We start from the raw sequence: 27,561 nt of genomic DNA, 5'->3' as shown, positions 1-27,561 counted from the left end.
AGACACACACAGACACACACACACACACACACACACACACACACACACACACAATTATTAATCAGAATTTTTAAAAAAATATCCACCGGAAAAAAAAAATAATGACCGGGAGTTTGGCCTAGTGGTAGAGTGGTTGCCTAGCATTCATGATTCCTCAGTACCACATCATAGAAAAAGCTGGAAGTGGTGCTGTGGCTTTAGTAGTAGAGCTCTAGTCCTCGAGAAAGCCCAAGGACAATGCTCAGTCCCTGAGTTCAAGCCCCAGAACTGGAAAAGAAAAAAATAAATATAATAAATCAGGCACTGGTGTCTCAAACTCGTCATGCTAGCTAGTAAAGAGACTAAGATCTAAGGGTCATGATTCAAAGCCAGCATGGACAGGAAAGACTCTTATCTCCAATTAACCAGCATAAAACCAGAAATGGCACTGTGGCTCAAAGTTAAGTGTTAGAGCACTAGCATTGAGCAAAAGAGCTCAGGGACAGTGCCTAGGCCCTGAGTTCAAGACTCATAACCAACCAAAGAATAAAGTTTTCACTTAGTTTACTTGTCCTTGAAAGAGCTAATATACCCACATTCAAGGATGTTGGATGGTGGGCAAATGAACTGGTTATAATTCCATTTGTCATACTAGTTAGACAAAGAATAAAATTCATTAGCAGCATATATGGAAATAATACAATGAAAACTCATTGTGCAATTAATATATTCTAATAAAAAGAGAAAATATAAAGAAAATATGTAGTTATGGTATGAAAACAGTAACTTAAAAATACTGCCTCTATAAGGTAGGCTCACATCTTTAATACTAGTTATTCAGAAGACTGAAATCTGAGGATCATAGTTCAAAGCTAGCCTGTTCAAAAAAGCCTGTGAGACACGTATCTCCAATTATCCACCAAAAAAACAGAAATGGCACTATAGCTCAAGTGGAAGAGCACTAGCCTTGAGCAAGAAAGTTCAGGAATAGAAGCCAGACCCTAAGATCAACCCCCAAGACTGGTTTATAAACAAAACAAAAAGAAAAAGAAAAAAACCCTCTGTAGTAATTTTGAGAATCATATGCATTCATTCGGGCTTTTTAAACTAAGTAAGTAAGGGGCATGCATGGTAAAGATTGAACCAGTTCATTCCTGTATGTGAAATGCCAGTACTCACCAGCCTCATGGACTTTGTCTACCTGGGCTGGCTTCAAAATGTGATCTTCAAATCTCATCCTCCTGAGTAGCAAGGATTATAGGCATGAGCTATTAGCACATATACATATGTGTTACATATATGTACTGGTACATATATATAAACACAGGTACTTATATATGTATGCATATACAAATATACATATGTGTAATTTTCCTTCATCTCTATGTGCAATATTAGCAGCTCTCTCCATGCGTTTTTGTTTCTCTGCATGGTTTTTTTTTTTTTTTTGCCAGTCCTGGGCTTGAGCTCAGGGCCTGAGCACTGTCCTTGGACTTTCTCAAGGCCAGAGCTCTACCACTTGAGCTTCAGCACCACTTCTGGCTTTTTTCTATGTATGTGGTACTGAAGAATTGAACCCGGGTCTTTGTGCATGCTAGGCAAGCACTCTACCACTAGACCAAACCTGGCCCCTCTCTGCATATATTTTTATAATAATATATTTATAGTCATTTTAGATTATATTTCCAACACTACCAAAATTTTCTACCAAAATTAAGTGCTCTTTGTGTGTTATTTTGCTCATCAAAACTATGAATAAATGAGTTACAATTATTTCCCAATTAAAATTATCCCTATACCTTGCATTTGTACAAATTAATTGGATGCATGTAACAAGTCATATAATTTGAAAAAATTGAACTTTTTGATGCTGGGCACCAATTGCGTTAATGATTGATGAGTAATATTTGTCAGATGAAAAATTAGTAGACAACAGGAGGAAGTGTTTCTTCTGCTACTGAATATTTACTGAATGGATTGCAGTTACGGTCTTGCCTTTAATGTTTCTCTTGGTAATTGTCAGGAGGAGATATGAGGAATTGTGGGACCTAAGTAATATACCTTGCCATTTTAATTGCTGGAAGAAGCAAGAGAAATTTCATTGCAACAAGATGCATTAATAATTAAAGTGTCATTCTAAAGTAATTAGCTTGAATATTTGTACGAGCTGAGATATAAATTTAGTTCCAAATTCAGGGACATACCCACAACCGACTCTGCTAAAGTGATTTATGGTTAAGAAAGGTTAACAATCATGAAAGTTTAAATGTTTCTTTAGTTTGGTACAATTTAAATCTTTATTGGATTATTGAACTTGAAAGAATGGAGTTCATGGTATTTTAAAACAGTATGATTTGTAAATTGCTGTCACACTGTGTTAAGTTTCTAAATTTCTTTCAGATCTCTAGGACAATGTGTTTTAATTTCTGCTATTTTGTTAGGGCATTTATTACAGTTTGGGAAGACCAACTCTTCTGATAAATTATGACATTATCTATTCTTCTGGTAAATTATGACTTCAATATGGCAGGCTCTGTCACATTGATCTACAGTTCTAAATTTAAGTTTAAGTCTTGCAGTTTCAAGTGCATATATATTTCCATCAGCAATATGCTGCTATTTGGTCTACTTGAAGCAATGTTGGTAGGCATCAATAGATTAATTTGAACAATTAGGTCTTTTCTGGAAAAGTCGTTGGATAGCTAGAAAAGTCATTTAACCAGCATTATTTAAGAAAAATGTGGAAGTGTGGCTAAAGATGTAAAATGCTGGGTTAAAACCCCAGAACTGAAAATAAAAAAGTGAATGAATGAATGAATGATTTTCCCTTCATTAGCTGGTAGACAATTAGCCTTTTTTCATACTCATTTATTATACCATATTATCAAACTGATACCAGCTATAATTTAAAAAATCAGAATAAATACTTGAAATATACTTGAAGTACCTAAAATGTATATTCTTGTTTGGACTCCACAAGTCTATAGGATGGGTACTGGGACACAAATTTGCAAATGAGAATACTAAGGACATTTTTCAGAGTCATATAGCTAGTGACTATCTTTTGAACTTTGTCCAGTTCCAGAGTTTGTTCTCTTAGCCACTGGCAACACTGCTTGACAATGACACTACTTTTGTTCCCAAGCAGTCAGTCACACTGGAATTCACACTATTCAAGGACAGATGTGACTCAGGAAGCCAACCACACATGTGATGTGATTAGATAGGAAATGCAGAGGAACTGGAATAGTTAACATCCTGAGGATCAAAAGAAAAATACAGTATTTTGCAAAAAGAATTTAAAATGACATATTTTAAATGCTCTGCTTTCAGAAACACATCTGTAGGGATGGGGCAAACGCCTTGTCTGTCCAAGGCGTGGTCCTACACTCAAGCCCCAGTACCACATAAAAACAAAACAAAACAAAAACAAAAAAAATGACAAAACATAAACCGAAGTTCACACATGTGACCTTCATCTCAGAAGGTCATCACTGTTCATCTTTTGCTTTACAGAAATTATCCTTCCCATTATTACCTTCAAGTTTTTTTGATGCTCTACCATGCTCTATCTACTGGAAAACAATGTTTATTAGTGAACAAGAGACCTTAGATCATTGGATATGGCTAAACTGATTGTACTGAGTTAAGTGAATGGAAGGAATTGCAAGTTACACACTACACACTTTGAAAACGTTTCCTGGTGGTATTAAAATAATGGCCTTCTCATTGCAATATACATAACTCTTACCTTTCCATCTAATCAGATGTCTTTCTGCTGTATCTTCTGTGGTCACCAGACACCGAGTTTTGCAATACCTGGCCCTTCATTGAATAATGGATTGGCCAACTCTAATTACTAGTTTCGAATTTTCCATGGGTCTCAGAATTACATTACATCACCCTGTAGTTTAAATTGCTGAATATCTCAATAGAGGATTTCATCTTTTCTATTTGACACTTTGTGTGAGTTATGGAAAAAGGAAATCTGCATATCATTTAGTCAAATGAATATATTTGATCCTGTGCAGTGTCATTGCTTTCAGTTCACTTACCCGCTGTTGCAAGTTTCAAGAAATTAGGTATGACACAGTAAAAGCTTAGGATACTTTTGTGTAACCAATTCAAGGAGTTTACCTTACTACAAAACAAATGTTTTTGATTGTTTAAATCTAAAGATTGGGAAACAAAATCCCTCCTGTTCAAGTGCTCTAAGTTTTGATTTAAAAAATCAGAATCATCCTTTTGAAAGAATTCATATACAGTAAATAGAATTTAGGTCAGCAAATGTTCAACCTTCTAAATCAGTGGCAAGTTAGGTAACACCCAGGGCTAGAGATGTGAATATTATATAATGAGGATAATAAAGCAGTTGGATGTGCTGTGCATGTTAGGAGTTAATTCCAATCTGAATGCTTTGACATCATTTGTCTGCTGAGAGGCATGTGTTCTGCTAAATGGAAATCTTGGATGTTCTCTCATACACCCCATTATTTGTAATTGAACACCTGATTTCTATCATGCAACAAATTAACATCTGCACTAGATCTGTCTTTTATGCATATGGATACACTGATTAGAATTTTGCAGATAGGCAGCTACTTGAAAACAAAAAGACAACATTGTGAAACACTTCCAGCCATAATTTTTGATTACATATTGAGAATCGTTTAATTATCTTACTTCGTTTAATTAGCCCTTCTACTTAGGTCAATTGCTTTTTTTATTAGCATGACATGTTAGCAGTTTGTTAATTGACATAAAATAACATGAGACTTTTCTGGATGTTGCACATGAGAAAGCCATGTACATGAGCAGGAAAAAGAAAATACAGACAAGGCTGGTGAAGCTTATCATTAGTCCCTGCCAGCATGAGCCAGTGCCACAGCGTGGTAGCAGTAAAATGGGTATTATTGCCCTCTGTCCTTCAATGAGTTGGTTGATATGTGTGGCTATAAAAGTTTGAGATCATGATTTTGCATTTGAAATAAAAGTATCTTCTCTGAAATTAAGACTGATGAAAAATGGAGACATGAGTACAGATGCTAGTTGATGGGAAAAACAACAGATTTGTGCATGTAAGAATCTTATTGTTAAGCACAGAAATTAATCAGTTTCTCAAGAGGCTGAGATCTGAGGATGGCTGTTTGAAGGCAGCTCAGACTAGAAAATTCATGAGACTCACCAAAAGCTGGGAGAGGAGCTGAGGCTCAAGTGGCAGGGCCCTAGCCTTGAAGAAAGCTGGGAGGCTCTGTGTTCATGTTTGAGAAACACACACACACACGTGCACACACACACACACGTTCACACACACACACACACACACACAATTAATTAATATTTTAAAATCCAGGCTTCTTTCATTATTGTTGCTGTTTTTTTTCAATCCTAGCGCTTGGTACTGAGGAATCGAACCCAGGTCTTCATGCATGCTAGGCCTGCACTCTACCACTAGGCCATGCTTACTCGCCTTTGCTTTTTGTTTGTTTTGGTTATGGCCGACAGGTTTTCAGTATGTAGTTTGGATTGGCCTCAAAATCCTATCTTAATTTCCTGAGAACTGTGATTAAAGTTCTATACTATGACATCCAGCTAACTCTAACCCTCTTCTTCAAGAGTTTTAAATTAAAGATTACTTATATATATAAAATAGCAGAATATTGATTATGCTTGGAAAAAAATTTGATTTGCTTCCAAAGAATTCCTCTAGGGTCTGACACAGATAATTCCTGGAATTTTATATATAGAATGTGAACACTTAGCCCCAGAAGAGTCAATCTTGTATTCAATTATTTACATTTAAATCATTTTCTGAGTGAAAACTAAATTAGTTATTACTTACAATATAATACTTATATGATGTAGGAAGAGGACCAAGAGTGTTTGCCTAGCATGCACAAAGACCCAAGTTCAGATCTCCAATACCACATATACAGAAAAATTTGGAAGTGGCTCAGGCAGAGTGCTAGACATGAGCAAAAAGTATACAAGGACAGTGCCAGGGCCTTGAGTTCAAGCCAGAGGACTGGCAAAAGAATTTAAAAGTAAAATATGATGGAGGAAGAGAGGAAGTTATAGACACACAGTTGTTTACGTGTTATTTCTTTATGTTCTACATGTATTCTACTTATTTTCTATTCTATTTATTCTGTTTTATTATTTCTGTTATTTTTTTTATATTCAGAACCTAGAGTTCTTTAATCTCAAGTATAAAATTTAAGACTAAAAAAAGATTTGTGAATTATTTGGCCCAGAATTTATAATTTAAAGATTACATGCCAAGAATAAGAGTGATAAGCCTTTTAGTGATTATTGAGGGTTATTTTGTTTAGTACTGACTATATCCTGGACAAAGCTTTAGGTTGAACATTCTAAACACAACAGAGTCTAACCCCATCTCTCCAAATTGTTTTTCTTTCTTCTTAGCAATGCTTTCCTCCACTTGGGGGCACTGTGCTCAAATTTAAGAAGAAAAAAAAGAAGAAAACTTATTCATCATACTACCATGAAATATAACTAATTATATACTTTGGATTATTTGTGTTTGTTTGGTTTTGGTTCATCCTTGAGTATGAACTCTGGGCCTGTACGCTGTTCCTGAGTTTCTTTGCTGAAAGCTAGCACTCTACTACTTGAGCCACAGCCCACTGGTGACTTTTTCAGAGTAGTTTATTGGAGATAAAAGTTTATGGACTTTCTATCTAAGCTGACTTCACATGGCAGTCTTCAGATCTCATCTCTTAAGTAGCTAGGATTCTCTTTTGATTTATAAAAGAAAAGCATTTGCTATGAATAAAGATAGCTGTATTTTTTTTTTTTTTTTTTGCCAGTCCTAGGCTTGAGCTCAGGGCCTAAGCACTGTCCTCCTTGGACTTTCTCAAGGCTAGAGCTCTACCCCTTGAGCATCAGCACCACTTCCAGCTTTTGTATATATATGTGGTACCGAGGAATCGAACCCAGGTCTTCATGCATGCTAGGCAAGCACTCTACCACTAGGCCAAACTCCCCGCCAAGATAGCTGTATTTTTAACTTTCATAATAGGTATAGATTAAAACAGGGATTTCCAAAGTATTATCACCAGACCAGCATTACCTGAAAATTGGTTAGGCATGAAGTCTTGGCCAGATCCACCAGAGGCTCTGTGAGTGAGTCAGTGACCTGCCTTTCCCATGTCCTTCATGTAAGATTTTGTCACATACTAACTGTGGAGGACCACCAAGTTAGAATGAGAGACATTTTGAACAATATTCACTTCCAACAGTTGAAAACAATTAGGTTAGCAATTATATTATAAACTATGTTTGAACTATTGTGAAATGTTAATAATGGAGTGGGAGGAATTTAAGCTGTTTCATTGTCTATAAGAGTTCCTTCAAACTATAAAAGAGAACATCATTGTTGTTAGAGAAGAAGCTCCCAAGCATCTGATTTTCATCAGGAAGGAGAACCTTACAGAAGATTTCATGAGCCAACTGTGGAGCCGCAAGTTGAATTCTGAGCTCCCACTTCCACTACAGAAATTCTACCAAGGCATCTCCGGCCCTCTAAAAGAGCTCAGGTGTTCCTCCACTCCTCGCCATCTTCTTTCTCTTCCGTAAGGGACTCTGGCTCTTGTCTGGGGAGTTAAAGTAGCGGTCTACAACTTCTGAATACCTTTGCATTGAGATAAGGTGGCTTCATGAGAGATGACCACAAAAGATAGCATTAACCACTAATTAAGTTTGCTGCTGTTCTTGGGGTTTTGTCCGGGCACTGTCATGCAAGACTACATTTCCTCAAGGTGGCTGTTGATGGAAGAAAGACACTTCATGAACTTCTCTACTCTTTTATCTACTCTTTTATCATTAGCCTTTCTCCAAATGAAGTTCCCTAGCTTAAGACCTCATTATTAGGCAGTTGTATATAGAATGACCTTCTATATATACAGGCACTTTTTTATTCCAATCAGTCCATCTTGCACAGGGTAGACTTTACCTGGCCTACAAGGAATGATCTTGATTCTGTTGTGAGATTAAAACTGTCTCACATGAGAACACATGTGGACACATGTTGTTCATGTGTCATAGCAGTGAGATGTCCACTCATGTTTAAATGCAGTGCTAAAGACTCAAAGCCAGTCTTTAGCAGAGACTTCATATCATTAAAAGTTTCAGGACTGACTTACAATGTGTTCACTTATTTTTCTAGCAACATTTTGTAGGTACCTTATAATATTGTTGTAGTAACTGAAACATGGAAAGGATTAAAGTGCTGTGCTTTGAATTTAGAAATATGCATTTGAGAAAACTTACTATAAGGAAGCATAGCTTATAACAGTGAAGGTAAAATGCATGGGGGAAAGCTATTAGCATGAAAACAGAATGGTGTCACATGACAATACGTTATAATACAACCATCTATCATTTTGATCACGTTTTTAAATTTGTTTTTACTTTCAAGTAGATTCATGAATCATTTACTTGAATGGTGGTAACAAAAGATTAACTCCCAATATAATTCAGAACTTTTTAAACTTTCCAGCCCTATCATTGAAATTTTCTTAAAATTTACTAGAATTCCTCTTTCTTTTCCAATTAGAATTTATATAGATAGTATATTTTCATTTGACTGCTATGAGTAGTTTATTTTTGCCAGGCATGGTTGAGCACATGTAGCCATACAGAAGGCAGAAGCATTATGATTTATGTCATGAGACACAGACCAAGTGATAGAACATTTGCCTAGCATGCACAAGAAATTTGGCAAAGGGTAGTCCTGAAAAATATTTTTTTTCTTTTTGATGTTGATATTGAAGCTTGAACTCAGTGCCTGGGCACTGTCCCTTAGCTTTGTTTCTCAAGGCTAACAGTCGAACACTTAAGCCACAGTTCCATTTCTAGCTTTTTGTGCTTAATTGACGATAAGAGCCTCCTCTACTCAGGCTGGATGGGAACCAGTCTGCTTAGTATCTTGAATTATAGGTGTGAACCACCTGTTCATGTCATGCCTTTGGAGAGCATGGGAGAAACAAAATTCTTTTTATAGGAAATCCCATGCTAATTTATCTTTACATAACATCTTCAGCTTTATGTTGAGGTTAGAATGAGTGCATCTTGTGTTCTAAAATGAACAATGTAAATATTAATTGACCCAGTTATTGCAAAAGAGCACCAAATTGAAAATATGATGGTCTCTGAAGTAAGTATCATCTGGCTCCTTTTCTCCAATGGAGGAGGAGAAATTGAGAAACCATGGATGAGTTAGAAATGACACTTGAGTGTAATTTTGTGGACTCCGTAATTCCTGAGTATCAAGGAAAAGCAGATATAAATGTAGCTACTTCTGGATCTGACTCCATTCACAGAAATATAAGTTTGACATGGATCTTAGACAAGACCCTCCTATGGGTCTTACATACTTACTGGAAACCTTGACCATATCTCAAGTTCTTCAACTGTTTAGGTTGTACCCCATAAACAAAGGGGAAAAAAGACATGAAAAATCATTGTTTCTTGAGGACTCATATTTTTACTGTGTTTTATTGCTGTTACTCATCAAGAAAAATCTAGATTTACTACCAGTTGTCTCTCATTTGTTTCAATGAACTACTCTTGATCTACGAATTTGTGTGAGTAATGGCCTTTGTTTATACCTTTATATCTAGAAGGCGCAGGAATTCTGTTTGTGCTTATGTTGTTTTTTGTTGTTGTTGTTTTGCCTGTGTGCTTGTTTTAAAATCGGGACCTGGAATACTTTCAATCCAACATCAAATTAAGTGTTTTACATAACTTTTTTCTCTCAACGGCACTTATTATTTTTGTTTTGCTGCTGAGTATTTAATCCAGGCTTCTGCACATTCTAAGTACATTCTGTACAACTGAGCCCTACTCTCACCCCCTCACTACGTGTTTTCATATTATATCTGTATTAGCCTGAAATGATTCCGTTAAGATAAAACCATGGAGGTATTTCAACTAATGTCTGATAGGTTTCCTCTAGAGGAATTTAATCATCTACTTCTTATGGTTCTGCATTCCTTAAAATGAAAGAAAAATAAAGTGCAGATTCTATTCCAAGGTTACATTTTGGAGGAACAACTTTAGAAGCAGTGATTCATTTGACAAAAGTTGTAATATGTGTCCAGTAGGTGGCGCCAGCATTCTCCTAAAAGAGAAAATACTGTCCAGACAACTTGGTAACAGAAGTGGCAATATTTAAGTAGAATAAAATAATCTTCAAGGCATTTTCTTTAAAGAAAAATGTAAAAAGAAAAGGTTGGAAGAAGGTGAAGTGGCAGTTTATTTTGGACATATTGAATATGTCTATATCAAATTAATGTAGAAAACTGTAATATGTATTAGCGTATGGATACCCACCAATACCACAAGGTCAATTTGAATAGAAAGTATCTGTGCCTGAAACTTTGAATATGTTGGATAAATGTCAGAGATTTTTTTCTTCTAATGACTCTGAATTTTTTCATTTTAGTCTGTACACAGAGATAGAATTGCTATGAATACAGATTTGTAAGCAAAATAAAAATTTTAAATGAAGTTTTTGAAATTCACTTAAAAAAAGTGAACATTATAAAAATCTAATCAAGTGATTTCATACCTTATTCAGCATGGGTTCCTTATCCATTCACCTATCTTTGAATGGATATGAGAGGAACTGCACATCAAAAGTATAATTTTCTGTAGAGATCTAGTTTATGGTTGGTTAATACCATTTCTTAAGAACTTAAGAAATAAGGCTAGGCATTGGTGGCTCACACTGTCTGCAATCTTTGCTACTCTGGAGGCTGAGATCTCAGAATTTCAGTTCCAAGCCATCTTGGGCAGGAAAGTTTTAAGACTTATCTCCAATTTAACTACAAAAAAATTGAAATTGAGGCTCAAGTGATAGAGCACTAGCTTTGCACACAAAAGCTCAAGGACAGTATCCAGACTCTGAGTTCAGGTTTGGAAATGTTTAAAATAAAAGTACAGAGCCTAAAAAATAGCCAGGTACCAGTAACTCTGGGGACTGTTGTTCAGAACCAGTCTAAGGAGTCTGTGATAGTCTTATCTCCAATTAGCCACAGAAAACCTGGCAGTGGAGCTGTACCTCAAGTAGTGGAATGGGGGAAAAATGCTAAGAGATAGCACCCCCGGATCCAGATTTCAAGCCAGTATTGTCACAAGGACCTAATTCAATTTCTATATAGAAATTTTGTTTTTGTCTGATGAATAGAAAGTACTATATTGTTGTATGTAACATGGATATCCTTTATGTTTGAGAAAAGTGTACATAAGTTTTCTCTTATTGTTCCTAAAATTCCTTCTTAAATGAAAGACAAAGTTGAAAAGGTTATTATCGTCCCTAGTGCCAGTTTCCTGTCCTTAAATACCTCTCTGTGTGTTCTATCATTACTATTAATGATTGCTAATAATAGCTGAATTTATGTTGCACTCTGCAGTTTGAGAGGTTCTCACATAGACAGTATTCTAATGTTCCTAATGCTACTAGCATAATCAGAGCAAATATTATTATCCCTATCTTACAAATGATAAAAGAATGAACAGTTCCCAAGGACATTAGACCCAGAATAATCATTGAATCATTCATATGCATTGTCTCTTCTCTCTGTATTTCTCTACGTGTCTTCTTTTCTTCATCATAGCCTTCTGTCCAGATTATTTTCAGCTCTATTTTGGAAGAAAAATGTATGTATCCTATTGCTTTCATGATGAAGAATTTCTATTACTTAAATGCTCTCTGTTCTCTCCATCCCAACTTCTTTTTTTGTTGTTGGTATGTTAGTTGTGCCTTAGAGAGTAATTGCCCAGAGATGTTACCTGTTTTTCTGTAGATGGATAGATTTTTGTAGAGATGATAGATAGATAGATAGATAGATAGATAGATAGATAGATAGATAGATAGATGCATGTGTGCGTATGTACGTCTGTACATACATACATACATACATACATACATACATACATATATACATACATACTTACATGCATACATACATATGCCCCAGGCAGAGTGCCATCATCAATGGACTGTTCTAACACTGTCCGACACTGGCCTATGGAGATCAGATCTAATTATTTTTTTTTATCAGTATTACAAATGATGTCTTGTCCTCTGATTGATTTGTCAACTCTTTTACCCCAAGTGAGTTTGTTTAGAACTCAAGCAAAGAAGTGATGAATTCCTTGTGCTTTTCAACACTTGAAATAATAGATTCCAACAATCTGCATTAAGTCAAAGTTCTTTTCAAAAGCCCTTTGGTGTTAGAAATTTTAATACCATGTTGAGATGTTTAGACATAGAATATTCCCTCTTTCGTTTTTTTGGCAGAAGCACCCTTGTGATGCTGTGAAATTGGGGCCATTTGCAGCCCTGGCTTGGAAGCCTTAGGAGTCCCTTGTTGACACACGAATGAGAGGTTCACAGATACCTCAAACCCTGCCTGCTGTCACAGCAGCTGCTCTGTGCATCCTGTCTGCTTTGATCTTCTGCCTTATGTTAAATCTCAGGATAACATTCTGGGGCTAAAATTACATGAATATATGTGTTTCCAAATGAGTACACAAATACAAATCTTATGGAAAATCCGAAGGCTGTTCAAGACTTTGCCTCTGTTTTCCTATGTCATCTTCATTTTTGCCAAACACTTTATTCACTGTATTTTTATCATTGTTTCTAGGAACTAAACTAACATTAGTCACTTCACAAATGCTATGGAGTACCTGCCATGAGAAGCAAGGTATGGGAATGGACAGTGTGAGTGGAAGAAGCAGCCACTGACATGCTCCTGTCCTCACAGAGTTTTCCATCTGTGTTGGAAACAGACCTAGCTGTGGAAGCAATGTCCTCTTGTTCCTTAGACATGTTAGGCAAGCAGCCCTATGAAAATAACACTCAAGCTTAGGGGATGAATGGAGATGTGACAATCCAAAGCCACACTAACTTAAAGTTAGGGTTGAAAATAGGTGAAGCTGTAAGATATACCAGATCAGTGTGGAAGAGCAGACCCCATGCAAACAATCCAACGAGTGGGGGAAGCCAGGGAATATGTATACCTGATGTGAAAGTGAGCCCTGAAAGTATCCACAGATCTCATTTCAGGCAATGTTTGTAGATTGGAACAACTGCAGAAGTATCCACAACTAACAGAATCAGCCAGAAGGCAAAAGAGTGTCAGAAAAAGAGTTTAAAAAAGCAAGAGCAAAGCTAAGTCCGTGCGTGGGTGGGCTGTGGAGCACCTCAGCAAAATAACTTGAGCACAGGGAATAGAGAAGGGTATGAGCATGGAAGCCAAGGTACAAAGTTAGCTGGGATAACAGGTACCATTGAACCAGAGCTCTCCAATCTTATTTTTTTATTGTAATGTTATAGAGGGGTTACAGTTATTCACCAGGTAGTAGGTCCATTACTTCTCACACATTGATTCCCCTTCTCATGTTTTTGTCCCCATTTCCCTCCCCCCACCACCCCGCAATCATCTTGTTTTCCCCACTTCCCTTTCCTATTTCAAATAAACACATAAATGTATATGCAATATGCCAGGTAACAAAGTCAGATGCTGTCACAATATGAAATAAACCAAAGGGCAACAAAAGGGAAGAGAAATAACATAGCCCATTAAGAATAGCAATCATACAAGATAAAGCTCTTGTTTCTAATCTGACTACAGGTACAAATAGTCACATAAAACTGATGATCCTGTAACACTTTAGGTAAGATGGACCTGTTGGAATGAAACTTCCTTAGTACCAGGTACTCAAATAACTCTGTGAATAAGCCACATGAAGATGTAATAGGAAAGATGGACACAGCTAGTTTCCTAAATTTCGGTCTTTCAAACACATCCTTATTAACAAAGAGTTAAGGGCAATGTTATAGGACAAAAAAACTTTTAGATAAGAAGTCATATGTAACCCCTGGAACTTACCATCCAAATCATACGAAGCTGTTTTTGGGTTTTGTTTGTTGTCTTTGTTTTGTTTTGAAAATGTAAATATGCATTCGCCCATGGAGGGACATGTGAGCTGATTCCATATCTGACAATGCTAAATAATGTAGTAAACATGGTTGCTTTGTTAAATGGCAAAAAAAAACATATAACCTAAAAATAAAAAAGAGTGAGGGAGGGATGAGGTAGAAGGGATGTTGAAAGGGGTGACATGATCAAGAGGCACTGTATTCATAAACTATGTCATTGAATGGCATCTCCTTCATACGACTACTTAAATGCAATAAAAATATTCAAAGAGAAGAAAATTCCAGTCTTGATAGATTCTTAGAAAATGTTTGGCAGAAGTTTAAAAAAGATAACTAAGATATGAGTTAATTTCAAATAGAATGTTAAAAACTCTTAATATTTTTATTGCACACTCACTAGCAATAATCTAATTAATTTCTCAAACTTTATGTGAGAAAGCATGACTCCCAAAAGATATTTTAGACATACACACATACATACATACACATACACACACACGGGCACTGTGTTTTGGGGTCACATTTAGTGACCAAACACATCCCTTTCCTCCGTGATACCTCATATCTAGATCATCCAAAACACATTGTGGGGCCGGGAAGTTTGTCCTAGTGGTAGGGTGCTTGCCTAGCATGCACGAAGACCCGGGTTCAATTCCTCGGTACCACATACATAGGAAAAAAAAGCCAGAAGTGGTGTTGAGGCTCAAGTGATAGGGCTCTAGCCTTGAGAAAGTCCAAGGACAGTGCCTAGGCCCCAAGCTCAAGCCCAGGACTGGCACATAAACACACACACACACACACACACACACACACACACATACACACACACAAATCACATTGTGGAAAACACTGAATCCCCAACTGTCTTCTAAGGATTTTGTTTTTAGAGTGTAGCTAGTTCATCAAATGAACAATTCACTTGAAATTGTCACTCCAAGGAAGGTTGACTAGATAGAGCTATTTAAAGAGAAGGATACTGAAGGCTAATGTTTTATGGATCTGGGGTTTCCTATACAATGTACAATGTTCAACAATAGTTGATCATTTCCCTTTACTTCATGAATATGATACGCCACTCCATTTACAGAGATAGCTGAGCTTGAGAGAGAAGCATTTCCTTTCAGTTGTCAGGCTTTTTCAGATCCTTTGGCTAACACAGAATATTTTTCTCTTTAAAATCAAGCTGGGTCCTGGGGCGGCTGGGGAGTGCATCAAGATTTTGAGACTCCATCTTCTTGGGAACAGGACTCCAAGGCCTTCTTCTATGCAGATTTACATAGAATAGAGAAAGCAGCTCAGTGTATGTTTTACATCGCACCTTTCTTCTACTTCAGATGTATTTTAACATTGGCATGAAAATCAATTCACTTTCTTTGTTTTTTATAAATAAATAAATAAATAAATAAATAAATTTGAAACGTCTGCAGGTGAAAATAGTTTAAGACCACCTAAGTTGAGAAATCATGTTTTGATAAAAGACTCCATTTTGTAGTAAAATATATTAAGCTTTCTTGCACAGTGTGTGCACATTCAAAGCATATTATATGCCATAAATATAAACAGATTTATCAACTAATATATTTTCTAAATGAAAAATCTATATAATTTTGTAAATATTAGTGTTGGAGAGGTTATGAGCCATTAAATATATATATATATATATTAGGATTTGTGTGTGTGTGTGTGTTATGATTTTGCCTAACCAATTGACCAACACAGCATCATTGGCCAATTGTCAAAGGTAAAGATTAGGAAAATATTTTTTTTAATTTGTCTGTTGTGGTTTCATTTATCTGTAATGTGAGATTTTTCTGTATAGCCCAGGCTGTCCTGGAACCCCAGATGTTTCTGCCTCTGCCTTGAATTCTAGATTACAAGTAGATATCACATATGTCTAAGTAGGACAACTGTCTTTTTACAGATACCCTATCTGTAGAATTTCACTTGGTTAAATTGTTAGGATTCGATTTTACTTAATGTTTAAATGTAATTTTTATAAATCTCTACTTGTCTCATTGCCTCAGTTTGGATTAGTTTTCAGGGGACTGCCTTCTGTCTTTTTATTAGAATATCCTTAGCAAGAGAGAGCAGTCAGCAGCAGTCTTGATGCCCTGTCTCAAAACAGAATGGGCTTTTCTGGTCTTCCTAAGTAAGCAACTTACTTCTGATCTTTTCTTAAGTGGTTTCTCTGCACAGCAATTAACATACTGTGTGTGTGTGTGTGTGTGTGTGTGTGTGTGTGTGTGTGTGTGTGTGTGTCCCGGGCTTGACTCAGGCCTGGGCACTGTGCTTGACTTTCTTGCCCAGAATGGCTTTGAACTGTGATCCTCAGATCTCAGCCTCCTGACTAGCTAGAATTACAGATGTGAGCCACTGGTACAGGACCTTATGTGTCACACCTACCTGAGGATGCTGAATTCTGCTGAGATTTAACAGGCATTTAACTATAAGGGGAAACTTCTCAAGGAAAACAAGGGTGGCAATTTTTGCATTACTGATTCTGCAAAACATGGTATTTAAAGTAAATGAAAAGGGCTCATTTACATCTGCTATTATCTATCTTTTGTGTGTATGGTACAAATTTAACCTTTTGCTGAGTCATCAGAGTTTTGGGTTCTTTTAACAACTCATTCCATCTGTCCTGGAATTTTGTTTGGGGAAGAACCTTGCCTTTGCAACCCCAAGTACTCTCTCCCATAAACGTTCACAGACAAGTTATAGGGACCAAGTAAGGAAGTATTTACCTGTCGACTATGATGTCTAGGTCACAATGTTGTCTTGAATCAGTTTCTTTTCTGTCTTTAGCTGAAAACAAAACCAGAAAAAGGGGGAGGGAGCTTAATCTTGTGGAGTTAAAGAAAAGAAAGAATGTCATGAAAGGAAGATTCCTTTTATGCATCAGACAAACGGGTAGGCATGACTGAAAGTGCCTGAGGGCATTCGGTCCCTATTGGTTTTCACATCAAATGCAGTGGTGCCCACAGATAGCCTGTATTGTTGTCAGTTAAATGGGATCATGAGTGTCTGAAAGGTGTTTGAGAATGAACCGAAAATCATTTTCACAAGTGGATGATTACTTCTGCCACATGTTAACCGAACTCTATCAGAATGGAGCAGCTTTTTGAGCCTGCATTAATTGCTCTTTCAACCTTGACTGGGGTTTCTCTTTAAGAAAGCCCTTTCCAGGACTAAACTACTCTATATATTGATTTTTTTCCCTTTCTTTCTGTATTTTCCCTTGAAAAATGAAGCCTTGTAAAATAAAAGGCTTTATCATTCAACATGTAGATTGATTGTTCCATTTCTTTGAATAAAAAGCTAGAATCTTAAGTGATCTGCCCAAATAGTCCTTTTTCCCCCAAGCAATGAATAATTCCCATCTTCGGTATACAATTATGTTTTTCAAATATTCATTAGTGATGATTTTTCATCATAAAGTAAAACCATGAACTCTCACAGCATGGACTCAGAACAAATAAATTGTCATATTCTCCTTTCTATTAGAACTGTGGGCCACCACTCTAATTGAAAGGAAACTACAATATTTGGTAATACGTTTGGAGAATTTGTGTAGGTTGAAGTATCCGTTGAACAATTTTCGAGTTAGAAAAAGGTCTTATAAAGCACCTTTAAAGTGTTTGGTTATATGAGTTCATTATTTCACATGGTGAAATAGATTCTCAATAAACTAGATCCTCACTACTCCTAGAATACTCTTTATGATGGTTACAGCATATTGTGGGAGGAAGAGTGGAACCTGTCAAGTTTTAAAACTAATCGGAAAATGAGTTCCTCAAATTTCATTAACTGTGATGATTATATGTACGTCAGACAAGAATATATTTCATTTATAAAAATGCATTATGTATTAGTAAAACTCATTTGTGAAGGTTTGGCTCAAAAGAAGGAAATCACAGAATATGTAGTATGTTTTAATGTAGCTGTTAAAATGCGTTTTCAAAGGGGGTACTATCAAAAAAACAAGCATTTAAAGTACTTTATAAGAATAGAAGTGTTGGGGCCAGGAGTTTGGCCTAGTGGTTAAAGTGCTTGCCTGGCATGCATGAAGACCCGGGTTCGATTCCTCGGTACCACATACATAGAAAAAAGCCGGAAGTGGTGCTGAAGCTCAAGTGGTAGAGCTCTAGCCTTGAGAAAGTCCAAGGACAGTGCTCAGGCCCTGAGCCCAAGCTCAGGACTGGCAAAAAAAAAAAAAAAAGGAAGTGTTAACTTCCAATAAAAATGAAAAGATAAATTGTTTCTTCAAAATCCAATAAAAGTTGTTTAATAGTTATCTTAGTATATTTTCCCTTTAATCTTCCTTGAGGTTTATTCTTAGCCAACTTCATTTTATGGAGTACATCTGTTGAAAAACGCCATTTTACAGGTACTATAATATATTATTAATAACTAGAATATGTCTAAAGAAAAGTTTGTGTTTATTTCTCACAGGCTGTGCTAAGGGATTTCATAAAGACTGGGTTTTTTTGGTTTTTTGGTTTTTTAATTTTTTTCATATATTTTTATTGTAATTAATAGAAGGATTACATGATATTTAGCAGATAGATGGTGCATTAATTCCCATACATGGATACCCTTTCACAAGTCTTGGTCCCCATTTCCCTCCCCCCCACCCCCACCCCTCATTCCACAAATAAAAACCTTGAGAATTAACTATTAAATATTTTCCAGTTGTTAGTTGCCTTGTTAGCAGGTGATGCTTAAGAAGTTCTAAGAAATCATACAGAAACAGTTATACAATTGTTCACAAAATACTCCTATTTCACTGGTACTGTTTAGACTTGAAGATTGGCCATTTCCATAAAAGAAAATAATCAAATGGGTAAATATCCAAATTCTCTTATCTTCTCTTCACTTAGACTGTCCCATAACAACATATTTTCAATGTATGATCAAACTCTTGGAAGTAAAGTTTCTTCTGGCTATGCTATTTAAGGATATAACATCACCTTAGGATGGCTTAGAAACATCTAAAAGAAAGTCACAGATAAGTAAAACGTTAATACGTTGATTGGTTTTGTGCCTTGTTTTGTAGTCATTATTCATATATTTCTTTGAATCAAATAATGTCTTCCTTAGACATAAACCTAGCCAAGGCAATAATGCTTTTAGATTGTTGCTGTGTTTATTCTGACTTATGAAACCAAATACTCCAAGACTGTGCTCTTATGTGTTAATCCAATCATTGTGTCTGTGCTGCTAATTTCTTTGTTGCCTAATCCTGTGTAATAAGAGAAGATTTTAAAGTTAAGCGGGCAATTTTTTTTTCATTCAAAAGGAGTAACTTCTTAATACTTAAGTTGCATGTATGGATGAAAGCAAACACTTTTAAATAGCATCCGAGTTCTTTAAAAGAGCTCTAAATACTCTAGTTACATGGGTATAATGATGCATTGGAAATATTTCAATGTAAAATGTGTTATATTTAGTGCAAACTAACACTGGAAGTTGTTCTTATATAATTATTGGGAGGTAGGGGTATGGCTCAAGTAATAGAGTGCTTTCTGGGTTCAATTCCCAGGATGGTAAATAACCACAGCAACAAATATTGGATATGATTTAATTATGAAACTTTTTCCCCTAAGGCATATTCGGAGTACCAAATAATAGAGCATGATTATGAAAATTGCTTTTGTTTGTATTTTATTTTCCATATATTCCTGACTTTGACTGGAAGAATTTTTAAAAGATAAGTGGAAAAAAATGTTTTCTGTAAAACCAAAATCTATAGGTTGATGAAGGTAAGTACTAGTTTCTGTATCACTCTCCCACTCTCTGCACACACACACACACACACACACACACACACACACACAAATCCTGTTATGATTTTTAAAATAATGTGAAAAGTTTCATGTTATTGGATACCATAGGCTATCCTTCAAAATAAAAATGGTGTATCTCCAAGCTTGACTGGCTTTTGGCAGGTATGATTAAAATATTCTTAATAAAGTTTTCTCCAGATGATCATACAAGCTAGGGGAAGCTAACAATTGATCAACAAGTTGTAAGACATTCTAGAAGGGAAAAGCAATACATTAGAATCATTAGCAAATCCATAGGAGAAGAGTTAAGGTTCTGTCTCTCCATGTGGACACTTTCCTTGAATGATATCCTCATATTTTATAAGACACTTAGACTTAAAAATAAACTGGAATATTTTTTATGAAACAGAAGTATGACAGAATAAACAGCTGTCAAGGATTGTTTAATTAATGTGATTGCCACAGCCTACTTAGTCCTATCAGCTGAACTTTTTTCTTACGGAATTATACATTTATAATTGATGCATTTAATAATAACTCCAAGATGCTGGAAGGCCTGGAGAAAGATCTGGAGAAAGATCAAATTATGTTTAATGATGATATAAAGTCAATTTATTGTGTGTAAATTTTCTAAGAATTTGTGTGGAAGTAGGTACAGTGACTCATTTCTCAGTAATTAAGGAATAATCAGTAATTGTTATGTAAGTGCCAGAAATCTAATAAAATATAACATCAGAATTATACACAATTATTTCATATTTCTTAGAAATCATAAAAATTTTGAGGGCCTTTAAAACCTTAGAATAAGTAATTTGTTACCTAGCATTAAACATTTTAAGAAATTAAGAAGTGAATAACAGAAAGGTGCTTCAGTAACAGAAATAGATACGGATTATTTTAGAGAGAATGTATCTTGGTTTTTAGAGTATCATTCTAATAAGTGCATTATTTAGTGATTACCAGTGTTCAGAGAATTGAGCTTCATTTTCCCAGTCTCCAACCCTGTACTAAAACCTATCTAAATAACGGGACTGGATGTCTACAAAGAATTTAGTCTGTGTCCAATTTTAAAATTTGTGATTAGCTTTGAAAGTTGGAAATGTAATTAAACCTGTAATTCTTCCTCGGTCTTAAAGACAAAGGATTTTTTCTTTAGTCTAAGTATTCAATTTGCCACAAATACTTAGAAAGGAGTAATAATAACATCTCCTCACTAGTTGATCATTGTAAGTTTACTTTTCCAGTTACAATATGTACAGTATGTACAAAATGTACTCTCACATACTTTTAGTTGTGATGAAAGCACCAGACCTGCTTTGGAAAATAATTTGGCTGATGCTTATCCATTTAGACCTCTATTTTCAATATGACACAGTAACCTCCTTCTGTTAACTTGCACTAAGAAATGAGAACATGTGGCTCACAAACACATACAAATGTTTTCAGCAGCTTTTTTTTTGACAAACAAAAATGGAGAACGAAATCAATAGGATATACTGCTTATTGATAGAAAGGAATGGGCTCCAAAGAGCTTACCAGACTGGGGAACTATTACTCTGATCTGGGCCATTTGGATATTTCTAGCATCATTAGCAAGCCATACAAGATTGTCAATGCAGGCAGATGGTTATAAGTAACTAGTGAGAGCATACAAGAAGTATATGTATTTGTCCTGTCATGTACCAAATGATTTCCCTGGACTGGCTGCTTCCCACTTCTGCAAGAATTCATACACAAAAGGCTATGTAAAAAAAGAATTCTAGTTACATTTGTCCCAGAATATGAAGAATTATGAGGTGAGACATCAAATTAGGGGTTGCCAGAGCTGAGGATATTTGAAGGGTGAGGGGGAAGGATTAGTAACAAAACGCATGGGAGAATTTTAGAGCGATAGCAATGTCCCATAAATTGATTGTGTGTTGGGCGCTGGTGGTTCACACCTGTAATCCTAGCTATCAAGAGGCTGATATCTGAGGATTGCAGTTCAAAGCCAGCTGGGTCACTAAAGTCTGTGAGACTCTTATCACCAATTAACCACCAGAAAACTGGAAGTGGCACTGTGGCTCAAGGGGTAGGGTGATAGCCTTGAGCTGAAGAACTCAGGGACAGTACCCAGGCTCAGAGTTCAAGCCCCAGAATTCACAAAACAGCAACAATAACAACAACAAATAGATTGTTGATTATATGACTACTTCAAGCCATCAAATTGAATACCTAATACAGGTGAGATTTATTTTATTTAAACTATTCCATTAAAATCTTACTGAAAACAAGCAAAAAGACATGATCATCAGTATAGAAATTGTGTAATATAGAAAGGTATAAAGGCAGATAGGAAATGTGTCTGTAATCTCACCACTTAGATATCAACTGCAGGTTTAACATTTTAAGTATAACATTTTAACTTTTTCTAGATTTTTTTTTGCATGTATATAATAAGAGTTATGTGAGCCGGCCGAGGTGGCTGTAATTCTAGCTACTCAGGAAACTGAGATCTCAGGATCGTGGTTCAAAATCAGTCCTGGCACTAAAAAAGTCCCTGACACTCATCTCCAATTAATCACCAGAAAACTGGAAGTGGTGCTGTGGCTCAAGGGGGGTTGGGGGGGTCTTGAAGAGCTCTGGGACAACATCCAGGTCAAGGGGTACAGTGTTAGTCTTAAGCTGAAGAGCTCAGGGACAGTGTCTAGGCCCAGAGTTCAAGTCCCACAGTTGACAAAAAAAAATGAATTCATGTGATTACATTCTTTAGTTAAGAATTTTTCTGTATTAACAATTATTTCTCAGTATAACTTTTTATGATCACCAAATCATGGTAGTCTTAAATTGTTTAAGAATATTTGCTTTAAACTTTGTTGAGTATTTTTTGGCAGTACTCGAGTTTGAACTCATGGCTTCATACATGTTAGACACATGCCATATCTCTGAGCCACATCTCAACTTCCTCTCTTTAGTTTTTCTTCAGATAGGATCATGCACTTTTTATTGATAAGCTCCCTCCTTGGGTCACCTCCTCTTACCAGCATCTCTTAGTTAACTGGGGGTACAGTCATTCATCAGCTCTTGTCAACCTCCTTTTTTATTTTTAAATACTTCCCTTATTCCAAGAATCTGCTTTTATTCCAGTGAAGATGCAGCTAGACAATAATACTTGGTATGTAATCACAGAACTCTTTGTTATGGTGAAAGAAAAACCCAAAATTTTGAAGTTGAATTAAATGTATTATTCTTATTCAGCATGGTTCTCCATTCTGATGTATTTCCACTCATGCCCATGATTTACAACAGAATTTTTATCTAGCAAATAAAAAAAATACAAGGACAGCATATTATGTTGTTCTGCATAGCTTTTTATAACATTTCTTTATGAATAATCTTTTTTATTAAATTTCATTCTTGAGGTGATGTATAGAAGGGGTTATTGAATGACTTCTTTTCTAAGTGAAGAATCAGTTTGAAAAAAATAAAGAAAAGAAAGAAAGAAAGAAAAAATTCTTGTGACTAGTTAGTTTCTGGATATGTTTGTCCCAATCGTCATTTCTGGATTTGAATTCTTGTTGGTTGAATTATTTCTTACAGTGGAGCAGCCCCAAATTCTTCAAGGCCCAATATTCAAAGCCTAACCTTGGTTCCAGCTTCCAATGCTCATTCATTGTATATCTTATACCAGCTAAACTCACTCCTAAATGCAGCCTGTATACAGTGCCGGCCCCTCTGCTTTCTGTCTTCAGAAAAACCATCTCTGCTAAGCCATGATGGGCAGTACTGTTGCTACAGGCTGGTCCTCCTCGTATAGGAGTCCCACTGTCAGCAAGATGCACACAGACTTGCTTGTGGTGGTGTTGCTCTGGGTATCACTTTTCATCTGCTCTTGCATATGACCCCGCTGCCTAGCATCTGAAAAGGGAGCACATTGAAGGAGCTGAGAAGCAGGCTGTGGTGTCACAGACAGAGGTGATTTCTAATGCCTTCTGTGGCTCCTGGGCCGCTATTGGATGCACATCTTGCTAGTGCACTTTTGATAGAGGGCATGTGTCATGTCCACAGTAGCCAGCTCCTGAGGTCAGTGCTGTTAACCCTGTAAAAGGAGCTTGAGTGTGTGCATTTCAGGAGAGGGAAATTATATAGGAAAGACAGAAAGAGAGCAGCTCAACATCTATCACTAGAAGCACAGATGAGAAATTAGAGGCTAGAGCAAAGGTGCATAAAGAATTTTAAGAAGACCTAAGGAAGAAGGAATGGACAGGGAGAGCAAGAGCGGTGGGTAGCATCTCTGCAAGGCAAATGGCTTCCACAGGCATGCAGGACGATAGGAAAGGTGTCCAGAGAGCCAGATAGAAGTTCAGAAGTGCTTAGCCAGCTGATGTGTCTGAAAGAAAATATGGAATTGATTTGTGCCCTTTAGGAGAGGCACAATGCAAGAGCTCAGTTGTTTCTGTTTCTTTTTATAGCTCACTCCATGGGTTTAAAAATGTTTTTCTTGTTTTAGTTAAGGACTTGTACAAAGCAGTTACCATTTAACTAACAGTTTATAAATACAATGCATCTAGTCTCACCCATCTCTCCCCTACACACCTATGACGTGATTCTTTTTTACATAGTGCTTAAGTTTGTCTTTACGTAGTTGTATGAAGGGCATGCCTATTGAATAAAATGAATGTTGACCAGTGTTACCTTCTTCAGTATTTATACATACAGTCTATCTAACACAAATGAGAGAAACCATGCAACTTTTGTTTCTCTGGGCCTGGCTTACACTAATTTTACCTAATTCTGGATTTATGTATCATAAAGGATAAGAAAGGCAAATTTTAAATATACCACAACTCTGTTACTCAAATAGACAGCTATTAATATTATGAAATATTTTTCATGTGCCCTTTTAATAAATTTTGGATTATTTATGTATTTATTTATCTATCTATCTATCTATCTATCTATTTATTTATTTATTTAATGGGTCATGGGACTTGAATTCTGCCTGGGCACTGTCCCAGAGTACTTCAGCTCAATGCTACCAACTTACCCTTCAGCCTGGGCGTTGTCTCTGAGCTCTTCAGCTCAAGGCTTCCACCCAACCCTTGAGTCAAGCCCTGCTTCCCATTTTTTCTAAAGGTTAATTGGAGATTAGAGTCTCAGGTCCTTTTGTGCCCTGTCTGACTTTGAGCCTTGATCCTCAGATTTTCAGATCTCAGCCTCCTGAATAGCAAAGATTACCAGCCAGAGCCTCTAAGAAAAATATTTAACTTTAAAAATTAGGTGTATATTTTCACTTTTGCAGAAACCACAAATATATGTGTATATATATATATGTATATATATGGTTTCATCACATAATTTTAATTGCTCTCTCCTCAATGAGCTTACCTTGATTAATTTTTCATTTTACCTAGCTTGGATAATTCAGTGTGTCTTCTATATGATATTAAAAACAGACATTCTGAGCTTGGTACTCATGGCTCACACTTGTGATCCTAGCTACTGATATGGCTGAGATCTAAGGATTGCCAGTGTGTGCAGAAAAGCCCCCTTAAGACTTGTATCTCCAATTAACCACGCAAAAGCCAGAAATAAAGCTGTGGCTCCAAGTGGTTAGAGCACTAGCCTTAAGCAAAATAGCTCAGGAACAGTATCCATCACAACCAACAAAAAAGAAAAAACAAGAAAAAGACATTCTGTTCTCAACCAGTTGACCACATTAGGCACTTCAATTCAAATTAAAATTATTTGATGCCGAATTAAGAACCATGGCTGTTGTGGTGGCTCATGTCTGTAATCCCATTTAGAAGGCTGTGAGCAAGACAGTTTTGTTCAGGATACTTTCAGGACTCAGTATCAACTAATAAAAAGACAGGATTGGTGCTGTGTGCTAGTCATTCCAGAGGCACATAAAAGGATTGTGGTTCATGCTGGTCCTGGTTAAAATATTTTTATTTAAAAAAAAAAATAAAAGCAAAAAGGACTGAGGTTGTGGTTCCAGTGGTTAGAGTGCCTGTGCAGCAAGCTCATAACTTGCATTTTAAATCCCAGCACCCCCAAAGAACAAGGAATTCAAAGTAATGGCTGCAATTATACTAAACTGCATTCTATCATCTTCAATATTAGCTGAATTTCATCATTTAAAAATTGTGAAGTGAAATCTTAGTGTTGTTTTGATTTGCATTTCTTTTATGACCAGAGATGTTAAGCATTTCTTCATGTGTCTATACGCCATTTTTGTTTCTTCTTCAGAGAAGACTCTCTCTAAGTCTTTGGCCCATCTTTTAATGGGATGGTTGTTACTTTGGAGATTAGTTTTGGATTGATTCAATTTTTTGAGCTGTTGATATATTTTAGATATGAGGCTTTTGTCTGTTGTATGGTTGGTGAAGATCTTCTCCCACTCTGTAGGCTTCCTAATTAATTTACTAGCTATGTCCTTTGCCATACAAAAGCTCTACAGTTTAATGCCTCACTCCAGTTAGAATGGCCAGGATCAAGAAATCTAATAACAACAGATGCTGGAGGGGATGTGGCCAGGAGGGATCACTACTACACTGTTGATGGGAGTGCAAACTCGTTCAACCACTATGGAAAGCAGTATGGCAGTTCCTCAAAAGACTAAACATAGAGCTCCCCTATGACCCAGCAATTCCACTACTTGGCATTTACCCAATCATCCAGAAACAAGGACATACTAAATCCACTACCACAACAATGTTCATTGCAGCACTATTTACCATAGCAAAGATATGGAACCAACCTAGATGTCCCTCAGTTGATGAGTGGATCAACAAGATGTGGTATTTGTACACAATGGGATTCTATGCTGCTGTCAGGAAGAATGACATTGCCCCATTTGTTAGGAAATGGAAAGACTTAGAAAAGATCATATTAAGTGAACTAAGCCAGACTCAAAGGAACTTAGGCTCAATGGTTTCTCTCATTTGTCATAATCAGTAGAAACCTTGGGCTCTCCTAGCAGAGATTTGCAATAGAGCAAAACCTTGATACAAAAGGCCATATAGTAGGACGCTAAATAAATGGATCTCTAGGATATAGAAACATAAGCCATATAATGAATGATTGTTGTTCTTAAAATACTATGTTATCTCTCATCTCTTTTGCTGTCCCTTGGTTATCTCATATTGTTACAGTATCTCACTTTGTTACTTGATATATCGGATATATTTGTATTTGGTTATTTGAAATTGGATAGGGAATGGGGGAAAACAAGCTAAGAGGTGGGAGTGGGGGGGAGGGAAATGGGGACCAAGACATGTGAAAGGGTATCAATGTATGGGAATTAATGTACCATCTATCTGGCAAATATCATGTAACCCTTCTATTAATTACAATAAAAAATATATGAAAAAAATTGTGAAGTGAGAGACTTTCTTAAGTCAAGGAGATTCTAAGGTAATTCTGCAGAGTCTTGGAAATGAGCAGATCCAGTGCTGATGGATGACAAGGCCAGGAATGGAGTTGGGAGTGGTGCAGGCATGTGTTGTGGTCATCTGGCTGGTCACTCTGACTGACTACAGCTGATTCCTCCTCCAGAAACCCTCCTTAGCATTGTCATCTAAGGGGGAAAAAAAGATGATTGGGAGGGGGTTGGGGGATGAAAAGGGGCCAAAGCATGAGGAGGGGTATCAATGTTTGAAAAATAATACACCCACTACTTGATGAGTGTAACTGTAACCCCTCTATACATTACCCTGACAATCTCCCCTAAGAAGAGAGGATATGAATAAAATTCCAACTAGCTTTTTTATTATCTTTTCTAACTCCTACTTGGCTCAATTTGTGGTAGGACTGACAAATGAATAAGCCATATCAATC

At 36.4% G+C, this 27,561-nt stretch overlaps 1 protein-coding gene across 8 annotated transcripts in view; it reads left to right on the top strand.

Moving 5' to 3' along the window:
- Cadps2 (calcium dependent secretion activator 2) overlaps nt 1-27,561 on the top strand; it is a 426,292-nt gene that overhangs the window by 241,981 nt on the left and 156,750 nt on the right. The gene's annotated exons all lie outside the window — the stretch shown is intronic.

Source organism: Megascapheus bottae, chromosome 5, assembly GCF_031878675.1.
Source record: "Megascapheus bottae isolate mThoBot1 chromosome 5, mThoBot2.hap1, whole genome shotgun sequence".
Taxonomy (NCBI): Eukaryota; Metazoa; Chordata; class Mammalia; order Rodentia; family Geomyidae; genus Megascapheus; species Megascapheus bottae.
The sequence above is the reverse complement of the archived record's forward strand: the minus strand, read 5'-3'. Positions and strand labels throughout refer to the sequence as shown.